This window comes from Balaenoptera borealis, assembly GCF_965194805.1.
Source record: "Balaenoptera borealis genome assembly, chromosome: 2".
Lineage (NCBI taxonomy): Eukaryota > Metazoa > Chordata > Mammalia > Artiodactyla > Balaenopteridae > Balaenoptera > Balaenoptera borealis.
Genome location: NC_138867.1, coordinates 167,275,446 through 167,290,724, shown reverse-complemented (window position 1 = coordinate 167,290,724; position 15,279 = coordinate 167,275,446).

The window sequence follows — 15,279 nt, the reverse complement described above, 5'->3', positions numbered from 1 at the left end:
TTTTATTTTTTATTTTTGGCTGCATTGGGTCTTTGTTGCTGTGCGCGGGCCCTCCCCGGCCGTGGCGAGTGGGGGCTACTCTTCGTTGCGGTGCGGTGGCTTCTCTTGTTGTGGAGCACGGACTCTAGGCGCGCGGGCCTCAGCAGCCGTGGCACGCGGGCTCAGCAGCTGTGGCACGCGAGCTCTAGAGCGCAGGCTCAGCAGCTGTGGCGCATTTGCCCAGTTGCTCTGCAGCACGTGGGATCCTCCCGGGCCAGGGCTCGAACCCGTGTCCCCTGCATTGGCAGGCGGACTCCCAACCACTGCGCCACCAGGGAAGCCCTCATATGATATTTCACTTTGTCTGTCTGACTTCACCCAGTAGACAGTCTCTAGGTCCATCCATATTGCTGCAAATGACATTATTTCATTCTTTTTAATGGCTGAGTAATATTCCAATGTATATATGTACCACATCTTCTTTATCCATTCCTCTGTCAGTGGACAGTAGGTTGCTTCCATGTCTTGGCTATTGAAAACAGTGCTGCATTGAACATTGGGGAGCATGTATCCTTTCAGACCATGTTTTTCTCCAGATATATGCCCAGGAGTGGGATTGCAGGATCATATGGCAGCTCTATTTTTAGTTTTTTAGGGAACCTCCATACTGTTCTCCATAGTGGCTGTACCAATTTATATTCCCACCAACAGTGTAGGAGGGTTCCCTTCTCTCCACACCATCTCCAGCATTTATTGTTTGTGGATTTTTTTTTTCACACACACACACACACACACACACACACACACTGTATTTTATTTTTACAAAGATAAATAGACTGACACCAAGCATTGTACATGGATGACCACAACAAAAGCAACAATGATTGCAATTACCAAACATGAAACACACTCATACTATGTCATAATATTGACATTCAGTCCAGTAATCCTCCACTGTAACAGCTCCTTTCCTTTGCAGTGAAAATTGATTTGTATATTCTTTGCCTCAGAGTCCTTGTGGGATTTTTTTTTTTTAATTCAAACAGAAAGTCACAAAAATTACACTCATCCTCATCAGTTCACTCAGTCCCATGTAATTAATTTTTTTTTCATCTTGATCTTTTGTTAGCACTTTTATGAGTTCGTCAGTTTTTCATTAGAGTTCTGTAAATGCTTATTCATTCAGTTCAGCAGTGTAGTCAGTTACCAGAAACCTGTACTTGCCAGAGTCTTTTCCATGAATTCCTTGAAGATGAAACCCTTTTATAGGAACATTTTTGCAAAAGCATCAGAGTACACCCAGAACTGTCTGTAAATGACAAAAGACTTTAAAATGACCATGGTTAAAGATTTGATGAAAGTTCATAATAATGCAGTTGACAAGAAAATTAGTTATTTCTGAGATATACATTTTGAAGTAATAACTAGGATTATGACTTATAACATTATACAAGAACATATAAGATTTTTAGAAATTTCATGTAATGTCTGAAACATTTATATTAACATATTTCCATACAAATAACCCAATGAAAGTTTAGTATTAGTTGTTTTGTTTGTTTTTTTATACTGCAGGTTCTTATTAGTCATCAATTTTATACACATCAGTGTATACATGTCAATCCCAATCGCCCAATTCAGCACACCACCATCCCCACCCCACCGTGGTTTTCCCCCCTTGGTGTCCATATGTCTGTTCTTTACATCTGTGTCTCAACTTCTGCCCGGCAAACTGGCTCATCTGTACCATTTTTCTAGGTTCCACATACATGCGTTAATATACGATATTTGTTTTTCTCTTTCTGACTTACTTCACTCTGTATGACAGTCTCTAGATCCATCCGTTTGTGGATTTTTTGATGATGGTGATTCTGACTAGTGTGAGGTGATATCTCAACGTAGTTTTGATTTGCATTTCTCTAATAATTAGCCATGTTGAACATCTTTTCATGTGCCTCTTGGCCATCTGTATGTCTTCTCTGGAGAAATGTCTATTTAGTTCTTCTGCCCATTTTTTGATTGGGTTGTTTGTTTTGATTCTATTGAGCTGCATGAGCTGTTTGTAAACTTTGGAGACTAATCCCTTGTCAGTCACATCATTTGCTAATATTTTCTCCCATTCTATGGGTTGTCTTTTTGTTTAGTTTATGGTTTCCTTTGCTGTTCAAAAACTTGTGAGTTTAATTATGTCCCATTTGTTTACTGTTGTTTTATTTCCATTGCTCTGGGAGATGGATAGAAAACGATACTGCTGCGATTTATGTCAGAGAGTGTTCTGCCTGTTTTCCTCTAAGAATTTTATAGTGTCTGGTCTCACATTTAGGTCTTTAATCCATTTTGAGCTTATTTTTTTGTATGGTGTTAAGAATGTTCTAATTTTGGGACTTCCCTGGTGGCGCAGTGGTTAAGAATCCGCCTGCCAGGGGCTTCCCTGGTGGTGCAGTGGTTAAGAATCCGCCTGCCAAGGCAGGAGACATGGGTTTGAGCCATGGTCCGGGAAGATCCCACATGCCATGGAGCAACTAAGCCTGTGCGCCACAACTACTGAGCCTGTGCTCTGGAGCCCATGAACCACATCAACTGAGCCCACTTTCCACAACTACTGAAGCCCACGCGCCTAGAGCCCGCGCTCCCAACAAGAGAAGCCACCACAGTGAGAAGCCTGTGCACCACAACGAAGAGTAGCCCCCGCTCGCCTCAACTAGAGAAAGTCCACGTGCAGCAATGAAGACCCAAAAATAAATAAATAAAATAAAATAAATAAAATAAATTTTTTAAAAAGTTTTAATTTCTTTCTTTTTTTTTTTACATGTAGCTGTCCAGTTTTCCCAGCACTGTTTATTGAAGAGATTATCTTTCCACCATTGTATAGTCTTGCCTTCTTTGTCGTAGATTAATTGACCATACTTGTGTGGGTTTATTTATGGGCTTTCTATCCTGTTCCATTGATCTATATTTCTGTTTCTGTGCCAGTACCATACTCTTTTGATGACTATAGCTTTCTAGTATAGTCTGAAGTCAGGGAGCCTGATACCTCCAGCTCCATTTTTCTTTCTCAGGATTGCTTTGGCTATTCGGGGTCTTTTGTGTCTCCATACAGATTTTAAGATTTTTTGTTTTAGTTCTGTGAAAAATGCCATTGGTAATTTGATAGGGATTGCATTGAATCCGTAGATTGCCTTGGGTAGTATAGTCATTTTGACAATATTGATTTTTCCAATCCAAGAACATGGTATATCTTTCCATCTGTTTGTGTTGTCTTCAATCTCTTTCATCAGCGTCTTATAGTTTTTGGAGTACAGGTCTATTGCCTCCCTAGGTAGGTTTATTCCTAGGTATTTTATTCTTTTTGATGTGATGTTAAATGGGATTGTTTCTTGAATTTCTCTTTCTGATCTTTCGTTGCTAGTGTATAGAAATGCAGCAGATTTCTGTGTATTAATTTTGTAACGTGCAACTTTACCAAATTCATTGATGAACTCTAGTAGTTTTCTGGTAGTGTCTTTAGGATTTTCTATGTATAGTGTCATGTCATCTGCAAACAGTGACAGTTTAACTTCTTCTTTTCCAATTTGGATTCCTTTTATTTCTTTTTCTTTTCTTTTTTTTTTTTTTTAATTTATTTATTTAGTTTTGGCTGTGTTGGGTCTTCGTTTCTGTGCGAGGGCCCTCTCTAGTGGCGGCAAGCGGGGGCCACTCCTCATCGCATTGCGTGGGCCTCTCACTATCGCAGCCTCTCTTGTTGCGGAGCACAGGCTCCAGACGCGCAGGCTCAGCAGCCGTGGCTCACGGGCCTAGTTGCTCCGCGGCATGTGGGATCCTCCCAGACCAGGGCTCGAACCCGTGTCCCCCACATTGGCAGGCAGACTCTCAACCACTGCGCCACCAGTGAAGCCCCCTTTTTCTTTTCTGATTGCCATAGCTAGGACTTCCAAAACTATGTTGAATAAAAGTGGTGAAAGTGGACATCCTTTTCTTGTTCCTGATCTTAGAGGAAATGATTTCAGCTTTTCACCGTTGAGTATGATGTTAGCTTTAGGTTTGTCGTACGTGGCCTTTATTATGTTGAGGTATGTTCCCTCTTTGCCCACTTTCTGTAGAGCTTTTGTCATAAATGGGTGTTGAATTTTGTCAAAAGCTTTTTCTGCATCTATTGAGATGATCATATGGTTTTTTTATTTTTCAATTTGTTAATGTCACATATCACACAGATTGATTTGCAGATATTGGAAAATTCTTGCATCCCTCGGATAAATCCCACTTGATCACGGGGTATGATCCTTTTAACGTGTTGTTGGATTCGGATTGCTAGTATTTTGTTGAGGATTTTTAAAAAATATTTATTTATCTATCTATCTATTTATTTATTTATTTACTTTTGGGCACATTGGGTCTTAGTTGTGGCACGTGGGATCTTTTGTTGCGCCGCGTGGGCTCTTCATTGTGGCACGCGGGCCCAGTAGTTGCAGCACGTGCTCTCTAGTTGTGGTGCACAGGCTCAGTAGTTGCGGTGTGCAGGCTTAGTTGCCCGGTGGCATGTGGGATCTTATTTCCCTGACCAGGGATCGAACCTATGTCCCCTGCATTGGAAGGTGGACTCTTAACCACTGGACCACCAGGGAAGTCCCTTTGTTGAGGATTTTTGCATCTATATTCATTAGTGATATTGGCCTGTAATTTTCGTTTTTGTGGTATCTTTGTCTGGTTTTGGTATCAGGGTGATGGTGGCCTCATAGAATGAGATTGGGAGTTTTCCTTCCTCTGCAATTTTCTGGAACTGTTTCAGAAGGATAGGTGTTAGGTCTTCTCTAAATGTTTGATAGAATTCGCCTGTGAAGCCATCAGGTCCTGGACTTCTGTTTGTTGGGAGTTCTTTAATCACAGTTTCAATTTCAGTGCTTGTGATTGGTCTGTTCATATTTTCTATTTCTTCCTGGTTCAGTCTTGGGAGATTGTATCTTTCTAAGAATTTGTCCATTTCTTCCAGGTTGTTCATTTTATTGGCATACAGTTGCTTGTAGTAGTCTCTTATGATCCTTTGTATTTCCTTTTTTTCCTAAAGAAAGCCAAATGGCATTTATTTTTTAAAATATTCATTTATTTGGCTGCACCAGGTCTTAGTTGCAGCACACGGGATCTTCATTGCCACATGCGGGATCTTTGTTGTGGCACGTGGGATCTTTAGTTGTGGCATGAGGGATCTTTAGTTGTGGCATGTGAACTCTTTTTTTAAATTAATTAATTTTTGGCTGCGTTGGGTCTTCATTGCTGTGCACGGGCTTTCTCTAGTTGCGGAGAGCGGGAGCTACTGTTCTTTGTGGTGTGCGGGCTTCTTATTGAGGTGGCTTCTCTTGTTGTGGAGCATGGGCTCTAGGCACGTGGACTTCGGTAGTTGTGGCATTCGGGCTCAGTAGTTGTGGCTTGCGGGCTCTAGAGTGCAGGCTCAGTAATTGTGGTGCATGGGCTTAGTTGCTCCACGGCATGTGGGATCTTCCTGGACCAGGGATCGAACCCGTGTCTCCTGCATTGGCAGGAGGATTCTTAAGCACTACACCACCAGGGAAGCCCTGGCATGTGAACTGTTAGTTGCAGCATGTGGGATCTAGTTCCCTGATCAGGGATCGAACCCAGGCCCCCTGCACTGGGAGCGCGGAGTCTTAGCCAGTGGACCACCAGGGAAGTCCCCATCCTTTGTATTTCTGTGGAGTCAGTTTTAACTTTTCCTTTTTCATTTCTAATTTTATTGATTTGAGTCCTCTCCCTTTTTTTCTTAATGAGTCTGGCTAAAGGTTTATCAATTTTGTTTATCTTTTCAAAGAACCAGCTTTTAGTTTCATTGATCTTTTTTTTTTTTTTTTTAAATCTTAGAGCACAACTTTTAAAAAAAATTTATTTATTATTTATTTATTATTTATTTTTGGCTGTGTTGGGTCTTCGTTTCTGTGCAAGGGCTTTCTCTAGTTGCGGCAAGCGGGGGCCACTCTTCATCGCGATGCGTGGGCCTCTCACTATCGCGGCCTCTCTTGTTGGGGAGCACAGGCTCCAGATGCGCAGGCTCAGTAGTTGTGGCTCACGGGCCGAGGTGCTCCGTGGCATGTGGGATCTTCCCAGACCAGGGCTCGAACCCATGTCCCCTGCATTGGCAGGCAGATTCTCAACCACTGCGCCACCAGGGAAGCCCAGTTTCATTGATCTTTGCTATTGTTTTCTTCATCTCTATTTCATTTATTTCTTCTCTGATCTTTATGATTTCTTTCCTTCTACTAACTTTAGGTTATGTTTGTTCTTCTTTCTCTAGTTGCTTCAGGTGTACAGTTAGGTTGTTTATTTGATATTTTTCTTGTTTCTTGAGGTAGGATTGTATTGCTATAAACTTCCCTCTTAGAACTGCTTTTGCTGTATCTTATGGGTTTTGTTTGTTTGGTTGGGTTTTTTTGTTTTATTCTGTTTTGTTTTTTGGCCACGCTGTGCAGGATCTTAGTTCCCCAACCAGGGATCGAACCTGTGACCCCTGCATTGGGAGCGCAGAGTCTTAACCACTGGACCACCTTGCTTTTCCTTTTGTGTGTGGTATCTATTGTAGTTTTTGGGTTTGCTGTTCCCACGAGGTTTTGATATAGCAGTCTATATATGTACAAGGTTGTTTTAAGTTTCTGGTCTCTTTCCCACCTAGAGAAGTTCCTTTAGCATCTGTTACAAAGCTGGTCTGGTGGTGCTGAATTCTCTTATCTCTTGCTTGTCTGTAAAGCTTTTGATTTCTCCATCAGATTTGAATGAGAGCCTTGCTGCGTAGAGTATTCTTAGTTGTAGGTTCTTCCCTTTTATTACTTTAAATATATCATGCCACTCCCTTCTGGCCTACAGAGTTTCTGCTGAAAAATCAGCTGATAACCTTATGGGAGTTCCATTGTATGTTGTTTGTTGTTTATCCCTTGTTGCTTTTAATTTTTTTTTTTATAGGTATTTTTTATAGTGGGTAATGTGAAGACTTCAGATGAAATAGATTGAGAAACTGATTGGAAATTGAATGCAAACTAAGACCACTTGACTGTTACTGAAATGAATAGCCCAGTTTGCTTTTTTTTTTTTTTAAAGAAATTCACGTTCTTTTATTTATTTATTTATTTATTTATTTATTTATGACTGTGTTGAGTCTTTGTTTCTGTGCGAGGGCTTTCTCTAGTTGCGGCAAGTGGGGACCACTCTTCATCGTGGTGCGCGGGCCTCTCACCATCGCGGCCTCTCTTGTTGCGGAGCACAGGCTCCAGACGTGCAGGCTCATTAATTGTGGCTCACAGGCCCAGTTGCTCCGTGGCATGTGGGATCTTCCCAGACCAGGGCTCGAACCCGTGTCCCCTGCATTGGCAGGCAGATTCTCAACCACTGCGCCACCAGGGAAGCCCAATATTTTTTTCTTTGTCTTTAATTTTTGTCAGTTTGATTACTATGTGTCTCGGCATGTTCCTTCTTAGGTTTATCCTGCCTGGGGCTCTCTGCGCTTCCTGGACTTGGGTGACTGTTTCCTTTCCCATGTTAGGGAAGTCTTCAGCTGTTATCTCTTCAAATATTTTCTCAGGTCCTTTCTCTCTATCTTCTCCTTCTGGGACGCCTATAATGTGAATGTTGGTGTGTTTAATGTTGTCCCAGAGGTCTCTTAGACTGTCTTCATTTCTTTTCATTCTTTTTTCTTTATTCTGTTCTGCGGCAGTGATTTCCACCATTCTGTTTTCCAGGTCACTTATCCATTTTTTGCCTCAGTTATTCTGCTATTGATTCCTTCTAGTCTCTTAGACTGTCTTCATTCCTTTTCATTCTTTTTTCTTTATTCTGTTCTGTGGCAGTGATTTCTACCATTCTGTTTTTCAGGTCACTTATTCATTCTTCTGCCTCAGTTATTCTGCTCTTGATTCCTTCTGGTGTATTTTTCATTTCACTTATTGTATTGTTCATCTCTGTTTGTTCTTTAGTTCTTCTAGGTCTTTGTTAAACATTTCTTGCATCTTCTTGATCCTTGCTTCCATTCTTTTTCCAAGATCCTGGATCATGTTCACTATAATTATTCTGAATTCTTTTTCTGGAAGGTTACCTGTCTCCACTTCACTTAGTTGTTTTTCTGGGGTTTTATCTTGTTCCTTCATCTGGGACATATTCCTCTGCCATTTCATTTTGTCTAACTTTCTGTGATTATGGTTTCCGTTCCACAGGCTGCAGGATTGTAGTTCTTCTTGCTTCTGCTGTCTGCCCTCTGTGGATGAGGCCATCTAAGAGGCTTGTGCAAGCTTCCTGATGGGAGGGACTGGTGGTGGGTGGAGCTGGGTCTTGTCCCTCCGGTGGGCAGGGTTGTACTCAATAAAACTTTAATCTGCTTGTCTGCTGATGGGTGGGGCTGTGTTGGTTGTTTGGCCTGACACAACCTAGCACTGGAGCCTACAGGCTGTTTGGTCGGGCTGATGGTGGCCTCCAGGAGGGCTCACGCCAATGAGTACTTCCCAGAACTGCTGCTGCCAGTGTCTTTGTCCCTGCAGTGAGCCACAGTCACCTCCTGCCTCTTCAGGAGACCCTCCAATACTAGCAGGTAGATCTGGCCCAGTCTCTTATGCAGTCACTGCTTTTTCCCCTGGGTCCTGATGCACCTGAGACTTTGTGTGTGCCCTCCAAGAGTGGAGTTTCTGTTTCTCCCAGTCCTTTGGAAGTCCTGCAATCAAATCCCACTGCCCTCCAAAACCAGATTCTCTGGGGACTCCTCTTCCCATTGCTGGACCTCCAAGCTGGGAAGCCTGACGTGGGGCTCAGAACTTTCACTCCGGTGGGAGAACTTCTGTGGTATAATTGTTTTCCAGATGTGTGTCACTCTCCTGGAAGGTATGGGATTTGATTTTATCATGATTGTGCCCCTCCTACCATCTCGTTGTGGCTTCTTCGTTGTCTTGGACGTAGGGTATCTTTTTGGTAGGTTCCAGCGTTTTTTTGTCAATGGTTGTTCAGCAGTTAGTTGTGATTATGGTGTTCTTGTAAGAAGGGATGAGCACACCTCCCCAGTTTAAAAAAGCCATTCATTTTGTAGGTGGCTGAAAAGCAAGGGGTAGCTCTGGGGGTCCTTATACAGAAGCTAGGAGAAGTTCCTCAGCCTATAGGCTATTTTTCCAAACAACTAGATTCCATGGTCTGAGGTTGGCCTGGTTGCCTCCAGGCAGTAGCTGCCACTGCTTTATTAGTGGAAGAAACTAACAAGCTCACCTTTGGACAGCCCCTGGAAGTCCAGACCCCTCATCAAGTACAAGGGATTCTGGAGATTAAAGGCTACCATTGGCTAACTGGAGGCTGCCTTACTAAATACCAGTCTTTACTCCTTGACTCCTTAGAGGTAACCCTCAAAACTTGCCACACCCTCAACTCGGCTACACTGATGCCTGATGAAAGCCCAAAACTAACATATTCCTGCCTCGAAACCCTCAACCAGGTTTATGCCTGTAGGCCTGATCTAACAGAGCAGGCCATAGAAAACCCTGAGGAAGAATGGTTTACTGATGGCAGTAGTTTCATTAAAGATGGAGCCAGGAGAGCAGAGTATGCTATTGTGAGCACCCCTAGTGTTATAGAAGCAAAACCTTTGCTACCCAACACTTTGGCCCGGAGAGCTGAACTGATAGCTCTAACCTGAACCGTAAGTTTAGGGGAAGGAAAAATTGTAAATATATACACAGGCTTCCTTGTTTTACATGCCCATGCAGCTTTCTGAAAAAAAAAAAAGAAAAAAGAGGACTTTCAAATGCAAAAAAATCCCCTGTAAAATATGGGGCTGAGATTTTACATATCATAGAAGCAGTTCAAAACCCAAAAGTAGTACAATTAACCAACAATCCTCACTATTCAATATGGGCAGGGAAATTGAAAACTGGTTCTCTAGTTTGTTCTCTTGTATCCTGCAAGGTATAAAAACTTCCTGGTGGGAGGTTTTCATTTTCTCATAACCCTTCTCTTTTCAGTCATACTGATTTATGCTATATTTCATCTAGTGTTTTGTTGTCTTCCCTACTGTTGTAAATCTGTGACTAAGACTTTTTGGTCCAAAAAGGAGACCTGGGACCAACAGGTCCAGACCTTCCATTCTAAAAATAGAGAAACATGTCAAACTTTAACCCTGAGATTAACAAAAATATACACCCAAGCAGAATGGCTTCATAATTTTGGCAAAGACGATATCACTTCCCCTGTCTAGTCAACAGTTAAGGAAGCCCTCCCAATGTTAACTTGGTTTCTTCCCTTTCTAGGCTATTGTTGTTCTTCTCCTTTTTAGCCCTTGTTTGTTTAATTAACCTTTTGGTTAAGTTTGTATCTTCTAGGCTCCAACAACTTCATGTAAGGCTCATGATGTCTCAAGGAATTTAAACCATTTCAGCGGAGAGTGGCCCAGGTCCCTACAGGTCCTTGGTACAGTCAGTGAGGGACTTCTATACCTCTACGGTAGGGTAGGATCTGTGGCTCCTGTCCAGCAGGAAGAAGTTTCAGAAGAAGAGACCTTTAGCCCCTTACCCCTTAAGAATAAGGGTGTAGAGTCTCTCAAGGGTGAATGAGGCAGGCTGGGACCTGGGACCTGGGACCTGGGACCCTTTGCTACAGTGCTACAATGCTTGCACCTGGACAAACGTCTCCTCCAGCAACAAAATACAACAAAACTATAAGGGACTAAAAATAACTGCATGTATGTGCAGTTGGGGCAAATTATGGACGACAAGATACAAAAAGGCCAAAAACCCAGCTGCCCCCCCCCACTTCTGAAGAGCTGGGGGCAAAAACAGGGTGTGGGGAGCAAAAGCAGGGTACTGCCCATGTCCCCTGCACTCACCACCACCAAAGGGGTGGGCAAACCACCTAAGCCACCCCTCCTGCCCGAGCCCTGGACACACGCCTACCATCACACCATATAAGGAACTAGCTTGCCCTGCCTCGGGGAGCGAGCAAGGGAACCTGTTACTTGTTTTCACTCTTCCCAGCTCCAGCAGGGGCCCCAGTAGAGCCTTGCCTGAATTTCTTGTCTGGCCTCTTATCAATTTCTGTTGATTAAGGAAAGCCAAGAACCCTGATCGGTAACAGTGGGAGTGATCTCAGGTGGCTGTGGGGTGGCCGTGGCCTGTGGTGGCTTGAAGTAGGATATCAGTTCCCCAACCATGGATTGAACCTGGGCTACAATGGTGAAAGTGCTGAATCCTAGCCACTAGACCACCAGGGATTAGTAGCTAGGGGTAGGGCCCTGGCTCTTTATCTGCTTTGGAGAAGAAGTTCAGCAAAGAGACGGAAAGTAGCGAAACAAGTAAAGTGTTTATTAGGACAAAAATTACATGCGGATAGACACACGGACGGGCTCAGAGAAAGAGTCGTGCGCTCTTGGGGTAGTTTAAGTCACTTACATGGGGGCAATTCTTCCGGGTTTCCTCTGGCCAATCATCTTGCTTTGTCTGGCTCTGATACCATATTTGGTCTGGCTCAGGGCCCTCCCCTGTGTGTGCGCACATCTTTTAGCTAAGATGGATTCCAGTGCAAGGGTCTCTGAGAAGTTGACAGGACCTATTATGGTCTGGTGCCCCCTCCCTTCTCTGACCCCTGAGGGACCGTTCTGCACATGTGTAGTCGGGGAGGTCTCCTTGACCTCAAGAATGAGAAATATGTGGTCTCCTTATCTTTTTTCCCGGCATCTGTCCACAGGGGACAGATTCCAGCTGCTCAGCCTGGGGTCCATCTATCTTCTTACTCAGGATGGAGAGAGATGCGGCTGGAGCTGGCGTTGCCTCCAGCTGGGAGAGGGCAGAGTGGTGGCTGCCTGCACCGATGCCCGTGGGCACTTCACTCCCCCTCCCTTCGGGGGTTCCTTTCTCTTCTCTACTGGATACAGGCATGCTGAGGACCGGGAGCCATTCCTGCTCTGCGAAATGGGGCAAGTGGGCTGTTTGCAGGAGTAAAAGGGCCAGTCAGTGTATGTGGGTATTGGGCTCAGTCACCAGCCCAGAGTGGGGCTGGCCTCCCGGGTGCCAGGAGAGGGAGGGCGGGAGGCAGAGGAGCTGCCAGGTGATGGGGGCTGGGCCAAGCACCTCCTCTCCCTGACCACAGGACGCTTACACCTTCATATCTGTACTAATTGCAGGCTTTTCCCAGTGCTCCGTGGAACCAGGACGGGTGCAAGCAAGAAAGGGGTTCATCCAACTCAGGCTCTGGGCAAGCACTGGGGGAGTGCCCTTGCCATTTCCATGCTTGGGCACTATTCCTAAGAGTCCTGGTTCCCAGCATTGGCTGTGAGGACTCGGTTGGGGGTTGGGGGGGCTAGTGGGAGAGGCCTCTTGGGTGGGTTCAGACCGGGAGACGCTGGGGATTTATCTTCCTCATCCAGCCCAGGCCGGCAGGATGGAAGCCTGGGAATGTGGTAGGCTCTGGGCATTCACCTCTGCAGAGGTATTAATGCCAGGAGCATGTGAGGCAGAGCCAGTGGCTGAGAGGGCTTGACTCTGGGGCCTGATTAAATGAGTGGCCTCAGTTTTCCTGCAGACCAGATTCCAACACTGACACAGTGGTACTGCTCTCTACTTGCTAATGAACTTTGTTAACAGACTGGGCTGTCTGAGCTTTCTGGAGTAAACTGTCTTGTTTTGTGTTCTTATGTTTTCACAGACATCTTTTATCTGTGGCAGGGATAATGGTTTTTCATTTGGACTATTATACAAAGGGTTTAAATTTTTTTCTAAATGCATATTTAAGTTTAAAAGTAAATTGATTTAAGAAAAATTACTAAACAGTAAAAGTTAAGGAGATGGTCTGTCAGTGCTGTAAATTTGGGAAGTTCATCTGCGTCCCCTCCCCCTCCACACTCTGGCTTTGGGGAGGAGGAGCAGGAATGGGGAGGCCTGGGAAGGGGACAGAATTCTGCCTTGACATCTGGTGAATATAGGGCCTCTGTCAGAAATGGGACTGTCCAGGGCCAGGGTGAGGGAGAAGGGTGGTGATTGACTTTGGGAAGTGTGAGGTCTGGAGTCATGAAGAGTGGTAGATGGGGCAAGGGTAAGTAAGCTGGTGGGGCCACGCACCAAAACTGATGTCTGGAGTTGGGCAGCTATAGGGGTGCAGGCAGTGGAGACTGAGGGTAGTCTTTCCAGATCCCACCACCCCTCCAACTGCCAGGCTGCCTTTCTGTACCTTCTCCCCAGTGCCCCTTCGGAGTTCCAGGAGAGGGTCCTCTGTGCCACACATCCACTCAGGGACACACACCCACCACTTGCCTGAGAATGGGTCAGTACCATGCCTGACTGATCTGCCAGGGTTGTATGCTGAGGGAGGGAAGGCTGGGTCCCAGCCTTCCCAGGTCCCAGCCTGCCTCATTTCATTTCATCCCAAATGAAAACCGATGCTACCACCAGAAGGGGCTAAAGGTGAGGCAGTCATGGAAAGAGAGAAGCCTAAGGGGGTGACGTCACCCTGGGCCTGCGGAAGTGACATCACAGTGAGGGAAGGCCTACTGTCCCTTGATTCATTAATTCTGGCATGCATGCATGCATTCATTCTGTCCACTGCTGGGAGGGGGGGGTGCACCTAGGCCCTGCTGACCCAGAACTGGCAGGCCTTTAGCTTGTCCCTCACTGTAGCCTCTGACTCCCAACTTTTCCCTTTGAAACTGGTGGTTGCCTGGCTCTGGGCCAGTTTCCCACTGCTCTTTGTGCCCCTGCAGTTATGAATTCCTTGGGGCCTGCCTGCAACCCAGACTCCCTCTGGGCACTTCCAAGCAGGTGAGTTCTGCCTCTTACCCTGCTAATGGTTCAGCTGCTTGTGCCTGGGGACAGCAACTCTGGCCCCCATCTAGGAAGGAGGATGGAGCCCAATGGGCACAGAAAAGTTCTGCTTTCTCGCCAGACCTCAGGCTGTGGGCCCTTCCTCCTCTGTTCTTGCTTCCCACAGAGTGAAAATGCCCTTTTGTGTTGGGATTACATGCCAGCTCTCAGCTCATTTTGCCTTCCTGTAGAGTTGCTGGGATAGCACTTGGAGGTGGCCAGTCCTTCCATCCATCTGCACGGAGCTTCTTAACCACAGGTCCAAGGATCCAGAATTGGTGCCATCCAAGAGCTGAGAAAAAAAGTCCTTCACTTTCACTAACCTCTAACTGAAACTTGGAATTTCCTTCAATTATGAACGGAGGCAGCAAAGTCCAGCAGAATTAGCAGTGTTTGCGACTGTCAAACAGAAATCACAGGTATTTTCATACTCACTACAGGTGTTGCAGACACTTCAAAATAGCAGTTATGTACTCACTACTGCCTCATGTTTCTGGTGTTTATTAATCCAGAGTCATTACTTCTAATGTCTGTTTTATAATTTAATAAGTTAGTAAAGAGTCACAGGTATTTCTATATCACAAATTTGTATCTGTTTTTATATTTTGATATTTGTGTTTCAACGTTAGAAGTCTTTTTGTAATGCAACATACTTTATCTTATGCATTTCAAAACATGGTTCTAAGCAGGAGTCCTTCTCCAGATGCTTACGGGTGTCTCTGGCACAGTGAGAGTTTGGCAGCCCTAAAGGCTCACCTCATTCCTCCACTGGTCTTTCCTTAGACACCTTGTTACCAACCAGGTTTCTTGGACCGCTTAATCAACAGAAATTGGTAAGAGGCCAGGCAAGAAATTCAGGCAAGGCTTTATTGGGACTCAGTGTTGCAGCAGGAGGGAACAAAAACAAGTAACAAGTTCCCTTGCTCGTTCTCTGAGGTAGAGGTGAGCTGGTTCCTTATATGGGGTGAGGGTAGGGGTGGCTTAGGTGGTCTGCCCACCCTCTTGGTGGTGCTGTGTGCAGGGTGCATGTGCAGTACCCTGCTTTTGCTCCTGGTTCCTCAAAAGTGGCAGTTGGGTTTTTGTCATTCATAATTTGCCCCAACTGTCCATGCACACGCAGTTATTTATAGTCCCTTATACTTTCTTTGTATTTTGTTGCTTGAGGGGGTTTGTCCAGGTGCAAACACTGCAGCAAAGGGTCCCAGGTCCCAAGTTTTAGGTCCCAGCCTGTCTTATTCCCCCCGAGGGATTCTACACCCCTTATTCATAAGGGTTAAAGTGATCTCGGGGTGACAGCAGTGTGTGGCGGCTTGAAGTGAGATCTTAGTTCCCTACCGGAGACTCAAACCTGGGCCACCTGGGTGAAAACCAGGAATCCTAACTGCTAGACCACCAGGGACTAGTGGCTAGAAGCAGAGCCCTGGCTCTTGTCTTCTTTGAAAAAAGTATTTTACGAAGTGACTGAGGCTGTAAAATAGGCACGGAGTTT